Genomic DNA, 12364 nt, shown 5'->3' on the forward strand with positions numbered 1-12364 from the left:
GCCCCCTTCCATGCTGAATCATGAATGAACTGTGATTAACCACATTTTTTTGGAAAGCTGAGTTAAATTTCACTTGCCACACCCAGGCCTGATTACTGCCAGACCTGTTGAATCAAGAAATCACATAAATAGAAGCTGTCTGACAAAGTTAAACATTCTAACAGATCACAACAACCCACACATCATGCCACAATCTAAAAAAATTCAAGAACAGATTAGAAACAAAGTAATGTACATGTATCGGTCTAGGAAGGGTTTCAAAGCCATTTCTAAGGCTTTGAACCATGGGGAGAGCCATTATCCACAAATTGAGATAACTTGGTACAGTCCTTCCCAGGAGTGGCCGGCCTACAAAAAATACTCCAAGAGCATGATGACGACTTATCCAGGAGTTCATAAAAGAACCCAGAACAACATCTTAAGAACTGCAGGCCTCACTTGCCTCAGGTAAGATCAGTGTTCATGATTCAACAATAAGAAAGAGACTGGGCAAAAATGGCACCCATGGGAGAGTTTCAAGGCCAAAGCCACTGCTGACCAAAAAGCACACAAAGGCTCATCTCACATTTACCAATAAACATTTTGATTATCCCCAAGAATTTTAGCCAAATATTCTGTGGACTGACAAAAATTTTGGAAGGTGTGCATCCCGTTATATCTGGCATAAAACTAATACAGCATTTCATAACAAGAACATCATACCAACAGTCAGACATGGTGGTGGTAGCATTATGGTCTAGGGCTGCTTTGCAGCTTCAGGACCTGGATGACTTACCATAATTGATGGAATCATGAATTCTGAGCTCTACCAGAAAATCCTAAAGGAGAATGTCCGGCCATCAGTTTGTGACCTCAAGCTCAAGTGCACTTGGGTTATGCAGCAGGACAATGACCCAAAACACAGCAAGTCTACCTCCAAATGGTTCAGACAAAGCAAAATTTGGGTTTTGGAGTGGCCTAGTCAAAGTCTGGACTTAAATCCAATTGGGATGCTGTATCATGACCTCAGGCCGTTCATGCTGGAAAACCCTCCAATGTGGCTGAATTAAAACAATTCTGCAAAAAAAGAGTGGGCCAAAATTGCTCCACAGCAGGGGCATTGCTAGGGGATGGCTTTTGGGGCTATAGCCCCGAATCTGAGGCCAATAGACCCGAGTCTCTGCAGGGGTCCCCAAGGGGAGGGGAGGCTCTCTGGGAACCCTTATGTAAGTGGGGGGGCTCTATGGGGACCCTGATGTAAGGGAGAGGCTCTCTGGGGACCCTGCTTTTAAGGCCTAGGCTCTCTAGGGACCCAGATTTAAGGGGGAGGCTCTCTGGGGACCCTAATGTAAGGGGGCCTCTCTGGGAACCCTGATGTAAGTGGGGGGGGCCCTCTGGGTACCCTGATGGAAGGGGGAGGCTCTCTGAAGACTCTGATGTAAGGAGGAGGCTCTCTGGGGACCCTGATGTAAGGTGATGTAAGGGGGTCTCTCTGGGGACCCTGATGTAAGCGGGGGGCTCTCTGGGGATATATATACAACCACACGTATATTACTGTATATACATGTGTATGCCTGCCCAAGCGTATGACTTTCTTTACTACGCTGCTATGGGATCTAGCCCCAGATCTTTTGTAGACCTAGCAACGCCCCTGCTCCACAGTAATGTAAAAGACTCATTGCCAGTTATCGCAAACGCTTGATTGCAGTTGTTGCTGCCAAGGGTGGCACAGTCAGTTATTAAAAAGCAATTATATGCCTCAATGTGGGATTTTTAGGGCACTGTAGTAAGGAGAAAATTGTATTTAGATAAAAAGATAATTTATAGATACATAGAAAAATAGAAAATATATAACATACAAAAAATACTTTGAATAATTGTGCGATTTAAAAAAATCGTCAGATGACATGAAATAAACAAGGAGTTATGGCTCCTACATCATGATACATCCTGCTACCAGATACAATCACCACCTATATTGATGCAATGGCGTCAAGTAGCGAAATTCCAGCGCATTTCAACTTTATAACATCAAACAAAGTCTTCCTCAGGGAAAGATTGCATCACGTTCTAAAGTTTCAAAAATAACAATGTTACAAAATGTGTGTACATATCGCATATATATCGTATATATCTCATTAATCGCATATATTGGAAAACCACAACTTACTTTTTTCATGTAACTGCAAGAAAGACGCATTCCCAATACTGACAGAGGTCTCCATTATCTGTTGCCCATGCTGTCTAATATCCTCTACAGAACGACCAGGTATGTTTTTATAAAAAAACAATATTTGGGCAACCAATAGATGGAGTTACTAAAAATTAGAAGGCAATATTTTAAGTGAAGGATAATCGTGGAAAAAAAAAAAAAAAAAAAGATTTTTCCAGAGGTGCATATTCTCTGAGGCTTAGTAATTAAAATTCGTGCAGGATTACCTTCTGCTGATGAAATGGAGTATAGATATTAGAGTTCAGAATAGCCAGCAACGGTGAGCCCTGGTCCTGGAGTACCTCTCGTTTAAGAGCCGAGTGGGAAATGCTGCCATCAGCCGTCCCTGGTGTCCTAATGAAGGGATGTGGGCGTGGCAGAAGCTCTGGGCGTCGCGTCACTATGGCGACGCTCTATTATCCATTGGTGCTGAAGTCTATGGGGCGCGGTCCAGACATGACGTCGTCCCACCCCCTACATGAAGTATCAACATGTCAAAGGGCCTGAGGAGACGCCCCATGTCTGCTTGTTGCTAGGTGAAGGACGCAAGACGCTGTTCCATCCCCAAGTCAGGGCGCCACGCCCCACCTCCCCATATCCTATGGGGTGTGGGCGTGGTTTGCCGAGACGGGGGAGGGAGGTGTTGCGTTACCCAGACAGCGCAACGCTCTCCCATGATCTGCCAGTGGTGCGTGCAGCGTCGGAGTCACATGACTCAGACGCTCACCAAGACAGAAGAGGGAGGCGCCGCGTCACCTAGGCAGCACGGTGCATTTACCTTGCATGTGGGCGGTGCGTGCAGCGTCGAAGTCATGTGACACCAACGCTGCAGGGACGCCGTTACCTAGAGAAAATAAATAAATAAAATAGAAATTGATTCATGGACGGGCAAAGGTCAGCCTAAGTGAAACATAGAAACAAAGGGACAAGCAACTTTTAACTGAACAAGGAACCTTTGTAAATTAAGGTTGGATCATTATTTAAAGTTTATGCTCGACAGTCCAATGGTGGTGCACCGTCAAAATGTATAAAATAGTGGGGGTAGCTATATTGCATTATAGTAAAGTGGAAACAGCACCAGTGGTAATTGTTATTTTATTTCATATAAAAAAATGCCTAAACCCTTTGAAATGGTGTATGTATCCCTTTATCTCCAACATGGAGGTTCAGGGGTACAGAACCTATTAGGACTAATAACCACCGACACAGTAAGAAGAGCCCCCGCCTCAAATAATGATCGGGGTCCTGAGGTATGTAGGCCACGATAAGAAAACCGTGGCCCCCCTGTGTCGGGTAGGGATAAAAAACAGAAAGGGCAATCATACATCAAGACCCAAAATCTCAGCACTGGGAAGCTGCAATACAAAGTTGTTATCCTCAAATGCGTAAACGATAACAGTAATTAAACAAAATAGACTACACCTAAGGAGTCATAATATAAAATGAAATAAGTTAAAAGAAACTCTCCACACGATCTGGGCATGGCAGCAACTGAACGGGTTCTGAAACAAAGGGCAACTACCGACTGGAAATTCAATGCTTTCATTTTGCTAATGCTGGAATATATCCTTAGGCATAATACCTTTTTGTTCAAAGGCTCCCACTACCTCCAGGTGCAGGGAGTGGCTATGGGGACCTGCTGTGCACCCTCATATGCCAACCTGTACCTGGGGGAGTGGGAGAAGGACTTCCTACAGGGGGAAGCAGCGTCCATGTATACTTGCCACATATGTATGTGGCAGAGATACATAGATGATCTCTTTATCATCTGGGACGGCCCCCATGAGCAACTCAAAGACTGTTTGAAACTTATGAATAATAACAGCTTCAACCTCTTCTTCACGATGACATCTGATGTCCATGAGGTAAATTTTTTGGATGTTACTATTTTCAAGAATCCCGATGGCGGACTATCGAGTAGACTTTACAGAAAAGAAACTTCCGGCAACACTCTGTTGCACGCAGATAGTTTCCACCCGGACCGCCTAAAAAGATCTATTCCATATAGTCAGTTTCTTCGTCTTAGAAGAAACTGTAGCAATGATGAAGATTTTCAAAAAGAGGCCGATCAACTTACTATCAGACTCATGAATAGGGGTTATACAAAATCATCTCTTAAAATGGATTTTAATCGGGTAAAACTGACCAATAGAAGAGATTTAATCTTTTCTAAAAAGTCCATCAAAGAGGATACCTCTACGAGGATTATCATAAGATTCTCCAACGAACATCACAGGATCAATAAAATAATCTCCAAGTACTGGCCCATCCTCACAGGTGACCCACTCTAAAAGGGCTAATCGGCCCCAAACCTCAAATCACATATAGGAAATCAGGTTCAATAGCCGTTCTCTAGGTAACGGCGTCCCTGCAGCGTCGGTGTCACATGACTTTGACGCTGCACGCACCGCCCACATGCAAGGTAAATGCACCGTGCTGCCTAGGTGATGCGGCGCCTCTCTCTTCTGTCATGTGACTCCGATGCTGCACGCACCACACCACCTCCCCTAAATCGGCAAACCACGCCCACACCCCAAAGGATATGGGGAGGTGGGGCGTGGCGCCCTGACTAGGGGATGGAACGGCATCTTGCGTCCTTCACCTAGCAACAAGCAGACATGGGGCGTCTCCTCAGACCCTTTGACATGTTGATACTTCATGTAGGGGGCGGGACGACGTCATGTCGGGACCGCGCCCCATAGACTTCAGCACCAATGGATAATAGAGCGTCGCCATAATGACGCGACGCCCAGAGCTTCTGCCACGCCCACATCCCTTCATTAGGACGCCAGGGATGGCTGATGGCAGCATTTCCCATTCGGCTCTTAACCAAGAGGTAGTCCAGGACCAGGGCTCACCGTTGCTGGCTATTCTGAACTCTAATATTTATACTCTATTTCATCAGCAGAAGGTAATCCGGCACAAATTTTAATTACTAAGCCTCAAAGAATATGCACCTCTGGAAAAAAACTTTTTTTTTTTTTTTTTTTCCCACGATTATCCTTCACTCAAAGTATTGCCTTCTAATTTTTAGTAACTCCATCTATTGGTTGCCCAAATATTGTTTTTTTATAAAAACATACCTGGTCGTTCTGTAGGGGATATTAGACAGCATGGGCAACAGATAATGGAGACCTCTGTCAGCATTGGGAATGCGTCCTTCTTGCAGTTACATGAAAAATGTAAGTTGTGGTTTTCCAATATATGCGATTAATGAGATATATGCGATATGTACACACATTTTGTAACATTGTTATTTTTGAAACTTTAGAACGTGATGCAATCTTTCCCTGAGGAAGACTTTGTTTGATGTTATAAAGTTGAAACGCGCTGGAATTTCGTTACTTGACGCCATTGCATCAATATAGGTGGTGATTGTATCTGGTAGCAGGATGTATCACAATGTAGGAGCCATAACTCCTTGTTTATTTCATGTCATCTGACGATTTTTTTAAATCGCACAATTATTCAAAGTATTTTTTGTATGTTATATTTTTTCTATGTATCAATAAATTATCTTTTTATCTAAATACAATTTTCTCCTTACTACATTGCCCTAAAAATCCCACATTGAGGTATATAATTGCTTTTTAATCTTTAAATAATGATGGAAATGACACATCCAACCCTCTGAGTCACTTTTTTCTATGGCACAGCCAGTTATTGGGTTAAGAGGGCAATTACTTTTTCACATAAAGCCAGGCAGGTTTGGACAGCTTTTTTGCCTTAATAAATGAAACCACCATTTAAAAACTGCATTTGGTATTTACTCGGGTTATCTTTGTGTAATAATAAAATTAGTTTTGTTTTTTTCAGAAAGGGGCAAATACCTTTTCACAGCATTGTACATATATGAGGCAAAATAGTTTTCTTAGAATCCTAAATTCTGGAACTCAGAGACTTTGTAGAGCTTTGGCTAGTAAAAAGCCTTCATTACTAGGTCCATAACTTACATGGTAGCTAGATCAGATCTCATGATTGCTCTGTCATGCTGTGCAAAGCCTTCTTGTATTGAAGCTGTGTTTGTTTGCTGCCTTGCTGAAATAAAAGTGCAGGACAAACCTGCTTGGACTGTCCCTGACTGCCCCTGTCTCATACATGGTTTGCCACTGCCATTCCTAAAGCTGAGTCTATCCCCACTACAATATATATAATTTCTCCATTTCATGGTGAATTGATGGACAGGTAAGTTACATTGGGAATATTTATACATATATTTATGAATAGGGCTGAGAATATTTGCAGGAATAAAACCGAAACACGCATTTTTTTTTTTATGCCTTGAAGTGTTATCGTTTTGTTATTATTTGTGCCATTATTATTTGTGTATTATAAGTTTGTGTTATGCTTTACAAATTAAAGGGATACAGTACAATTTTTATTACAATTAAATTTTGGAGAGTTAAGAGGGCCCTGGTCTTGGAGCTTGCAATCTACATGAAGAGGTAACTGATACAAAACGTAGTAACTTACAAATCTGATATTATGTGGTGGACTACTCACCAGTTGTAGAATTTTCTAGAAAGGCTTACAGGTATTTCAATGAAAATATGATTTATTTTGTATTGTCTATGCAATTTGAATTTCTTTATTACTTGCTGGTATGGAGATCACTTTTGTCAATTATCAACTATCGAAATGTAATGTTTTTCCTAAAATTTCACCCTGTAACCTACCAAAATTTTTATTTAAAAAAAGGCAGGCAAAAACTCTAATATTATAAAGAAAACGTTTGTACATAATAAGCTTTATATATTATTTACTGCTGTGTTTTGTGGAAAATGACCAGACACAGCTGTGTCCATTAACTTAAATATTGTACTACCTGCTCTTATGCAACATAAACAAAGCAGCATTCTGTAGCTGCTATGGCAACAAGCAAAATGTGGCTTCATTGATTTTTAAAGAGCGCATACAAATATGGGAGTGCAGGGTTAAATATATGGTATGATTTTCATTACTAACATTCATTAAAAAAATTTGCTCACCTGGCTGTCCCTGGCTTCAGATTCACTAACCTGGAACTAGTTTGAAAAAAAGTGTAGTTGGAATGGTATTGGAACTTCTGAACTGCAGACTTGTTATAGAGCAGTACGTCCAAAACCACAAATTATAATTCACACCAGTGCGTTGATCTGTGTTTTAGTGCACGGAAGGACATCTGAAAAACAATAATTTCCAGTGTGTCCTATTCACACCATAATGCTGCGCATGCATGTCAACGGACATCAGCGCATGTTAAAACGCCACTAAAATGGATGGATGTACATGCATTTTCCATACATTCTAGCACAAGTCAATGTGAATTGGTCTTAAAGCCTTTGGACCAGGCTGAAATCCAGACAGGCAATATATTTAGTAGGATGTTTTCGATAGCAGCCCATGTGTCATTTTAGGGCATTTAAAGCCCAACTCTGTGCTCTGGCTCCCATTCCCCAATTGCAACCCTTTCTTGCAGATGGTTCCACAGCAGTGTAGATAGCAGTGCCGATTTCATGATGTCACCACTGCTCTCTGCATCATTACAATGTGAATATAGGGCCCCACAATGAAGCCCTCTTAAGGGGCAGGTCCATGATGCCCTGCAATCTCAATAGGATTTGAGAGAGATTCACCCAAAAAGACCTACTTGTTGTCAACATCCCAATATTTGTAACTATAGAAAAAAAGAAGTGCCCCCAACAGAGTACACTGGGGACTTTAAGGGCAACTATATTGACTAATAAATGTATAGATAATATAAAGTAGAAAATTTATTGAAAAATTTTTTTAAAAATGGTGCATACATCACCATATATTACATAGATAAAAGCAATGAATACAGTTGGATCAATTGATAGTGTTTTTCTCCTGCTATATTGCCTGACGTGTTTCAGGATCTCACAGGAATCCTTTCTTCAGGGGCATGTTCATAAGGAGATTTAGCAAAACATAACAATCTATAACAAAGCATAGCACAGATTAAGAATCAAAGATGACTGGAAGACTGACCAATTCATCACAACAGCACTTGAATTAAGTCTATCACACAACACTTTCACTTTTGATGGATCCCACTACCTCCAGGTACAGAGGGTAGCGATGGGGACATGCTGTGCCCCGTCCTATGCCAACCTGTACCTGGGGGAGTGGGAATGGTCTCTCCTCGATGATGAAGAAATCTCATCACTAATGAGCCACATCACCATTTGGTATCGATATATCAACGACATATTTATCATCTGGGAGGGCTCTGTTGAAACGCTAAATGTGTTTATGTCAGCCATCAATAAAAACAATTTTAATTTAAATTTCACAATGTCCTACAGTGATACCTTAATTACATTCTTGGATGTAAAGATTGTCAAAAATACAGATGGGAGTCTCTCCAGTGGGCTTTTCAGAAAGCCCACTGCGGGAAACACTATCTTGCATGCATTCAGTGCACATCCTCTGCCCTTAGTGCAGTCTATTCTGTATAGCCAGTACTTAAGGTTGAGAAGAAACTGCTCAACAGATGAGGATTTCCTCCTGGAGGCCAATTGTCTTAAGCTGAGACTTCTCAGTCGTGGGTACTCTCTTACCTGCCTGAAGAAGGCTTTCAGGAGAGCATACAATCAATCCAGACATAGGCTTCTTTTCCCCAAAAACAAGACAACAACCACTAAGCACCAAACTACTTGACTGATTACCAAATTTAGTAACCAACACAGAACAATTAGAAACACACTGGAAAAACACTGGTGTATACTTTGGATTGACCCAGCACTTAGTCCTCATATACCAACGTACCCTGCCATCGCCTACCGCAAGGCAAAATCGATTAAGGACAGATTAGTCCAAAGTGAATTTGTAGGACCCTTTTTAGAGCAGATTCCTGCAAACGTCTTGGCACATTTACATGTGGTGGGTGCACCACATGTCAATATATGAACACCAAGTCAGAGATCACACTACCTAATGGTCATCCCTTTAAACCTCAAAAGTTTATATATTGGAAAAACAAAACTGGAATTTTGCAAAAGGGCAGGTAGACATGTTACGAGTATCATGACAGCCAATCCTGAGATCCCCCTTGGAAGACATGTCAGGGACCACCATGAGGGTCGATGCCCCAGATTCTTGTTTCTGATCATGCATCGTGTTCACCCTAGCTCCAGGGGAGGAGACTGGAATAAGCCCCTCCTCCAATGGGAAACCCGCTGTATTATGGAGCTGGGGGCTAACAGACCACCAGAACTGAATAGCCAGTTGAGCTACAGATCATTTTTGGAGGGGTTTGCTTCAGGGGTCTGTGAAAAGGAACTCTAATCACTCATTTTTATCCTCACTTCCCTGAAGCTTTCAATCTCTCTATATTCTAACACACTTCCCCCTTATCATCTTTCCTTTTTCTCTCCCTTCCTGTCTCTTTCCTTCTTCTTTCTTCTGCTTTGACCATGACTCCACTAAATCATTGCTATGTGTAGTTTATTTAAAAAAATCTTTGATGAACTGTCACACCTGAATATGATAGAGCATGGTTGTACATGTCTGTTTACAACATACTGATCTCACAATTTTTTCCTTTTTTTTTATGGTTCCTTGTGATAGCCATATGATGCCCTGGAGGTAAGTTTGAGAATTGCTGGCTGACTCATGAGGTGCACTCATGAATTCTCTCTCAGATGCACATGTACAACTACAGTGTATATCAACGATTATACACATCAGTGCTCCTGGCTCCCCCTATCGAGATCCGCCTCTGTTCTTTATATGTATGTAGTGTTACAGCTAGAAGCGTGATTTTAGCATTATCCCTCCAACTTTGACAGCACCGCTGTCTCACTGGCGGCTTCACACACAATGTATTGATGTGATTTAACACATACAGCACTTCCCGTCTGCTAAACTCGGACAGCACCGCTGTTTCACTGGCGGGCGTATACATAGTGCTTTGATGTGATCTTACACATACAGCACTATCATTTTGTCCTTAATCCATTCTACGGCCAATAGATGGGGTGGGGATGCTCCTTCAGATGTGCTCTGTGACATGCGTCTGGTGGGCCGTCCCCCCTTACCATTCAGGATCGCTTCCATAGTCGATTCTAGCAGGGACCTCCCACTAGACAGAGCAGGGCGGCTCTCCTGTGACATGGCGATGATTGGCCACGCCTCCTTGGTGTGCTGCTTCCTTGTTACATGACGTTCACCCAATCGGACGTCGCGACCGGTACACGCTATCCACGCCTCCTCACAGTAGCTTAATCTCTCTGACTCACTATGCCACCGCACCTTGCAATGCACAGGCGTCCTATAGGGATATAAACAAGCCCTCGCCATGACACAGACCAGCTGCCAGGCAGGACTCGGCGCGTGATTTACCCGACACCATCTACTTTCAAAGGTCAGTATCTATCTCCAATCAACTGATTACCATTACCTCAGTGGTTACAGCCAATCTGGGGCACTTTGTTCTAATATTTTACTGATGAACTGACAGTATGTTATTGGGTACAAGCCTATCTCTTTAGAGCCACACTGTTCCCTCCATGCCTGGGTCACTCTATGGCTATTACTATATATGTATTTAGACTATCCATATCCATGCCCCTAAAATGTGATACAAGTCATTTAAAGCAGAGCCTTCCAATTGATCCTATATTTTGATTTGGGAGAAGCCATGTTTCATCACCTACACTAATTTAATACTTATTGGGTGTTATGCTTATGCTTTTTTCTTTCTAGAAATAAATATAGAGGATCTCTGTTTTAAACATTCTTCATAACATCTATGTACATATATATTTTTTCTGAGAAACCCCTTGATTTGACTGCATTATGTTCACATGCCGCCATTGAAGTAGCAGCAGCTGCAAGCTCAATTCCGGTTACAAATCTCCAAGTTCTTTCTCTACATCTTCTCTTTGGAAGCCCTGAAAAATCTAAGACACTACAGGAAGGGCTCCAGGTTTGGCTTTCTTCGGGATCCCACCAGAGATATCTCTTTCTGTGTTTGTGTGCACGAGTCATCTAAACACATGGGCTAATGCACATACATGTGTGTATACCTATATACCCCTGCCAATTATTGACAGTGTTTAAGTGCAGACCTCAATGAGTCGGTAAGTCTTTTCTTAAGCTTGACCTCCTACGATGCTCATTCCATGTCTCTGGTCCTTTGATTCTTAATCTGTGCTATGCTCATGATGCTCGTGACATGTCTACCTGCCCTTTTGCGAAATTCCAGTTTTGTTTTTCCAATATAGAAACTTTCACATTGACACGTTAACATATATACAACACCTGCCATCTTGCAATTAGCAAAATGTTGATGTTTAAAGGATTGACTGTTAGGTAGTGTGATCTCTGACTTGGTGTTCATATATTAATTGACATGTGGTGCACCCACCACATGTAAATGTGCCAAGATGTTTGCAGGGATCTGCTCTAAATGGTCCTACAAATTCGTTTTGGACTAATCTGTCCTTAAATGATTTTGTTTTGCGGTAGGTGATGGCAGGGTATGTTGGTATATGAGGACTAAGTGTTGGGTCAATCTGAAGTATACGCTAGTGTTTTTCCAGTGTGTTTCTAATTGTTCTGTGTTGGTTACTAAATTTGGTAATCAGTCGAGTAGTTTGGTGCTTAGTGGTTGTTGTCTTGTTTTTGGGGAAGAGAAGTTCATGTCTGGATTGACTGTAGGCTCTCTTGAAGGCCTTCTTCAGGCAGGTAAGGGAGCACCCACGACTGAGAAGTCTCAGCTTAAGACAATTGGCCTCCAGGAGGATATCCTCATCTGTTGAGCAGTTTCTTCTCAACCTTAAGTACTGGCTAGGGAATAGACCGTATTTAGCGCTGAGGATGTGCACTGGATCCATACAAGATAGTGTTTCCCGCAGAGGGCTTTCTGAAAAGCCCACTGGAGAGACTCCCATCTGCATTTTTGACAATCTTTACATCCAAGAATGTAATTAAGGTATCACTGTAGGACATTGTGAAATTTTAATCAAAGTTGTTTTTATTGATGGCTGACATAAACACATTTTGCGTTTCAACAGAGCCCTCCCAGATGATAAATATATCATCAATATATCAATACCAAATGGTGATGTGGCTCATTAGTGATTAGAGTTCGCCATTGTCAAGGAGAGACCATTCCCACTCCCCCCAGGTTGGCAGTGGACAGGGCACAGCATGTCCCCATCGCTA

At 42.0% G+C, this 12364-nt stretch overlaps 1 protein-coding gene across 1 annotated transcript in view; it reads left to right on the forward strand.

Annotated features, from left to right (window-relative positions):
• Nucleotides 1-12364, forward strand: part of LEKR1 (leucine, glutamate and lysine rich 1) — a 283385-nt gene that overhangs the window by 169522 nt on the left and 101499 nt on the right. The window lies entirely within an intron of this gene.

Source organism: Aquarana catesbeiana, linkage group LG04 (genome assembly GCF_042186555.1).
Source record: "Aquarana catesbeiana isolate 2022-GZ linkage group LG04, ASM4218655v1, whole genome shotgun sequence".
NCBI lineage: Eukaryota > Metazoa > Chordata > Amphibia > Anura > Ranidae > Aquarana > Aquarana catesbeiana.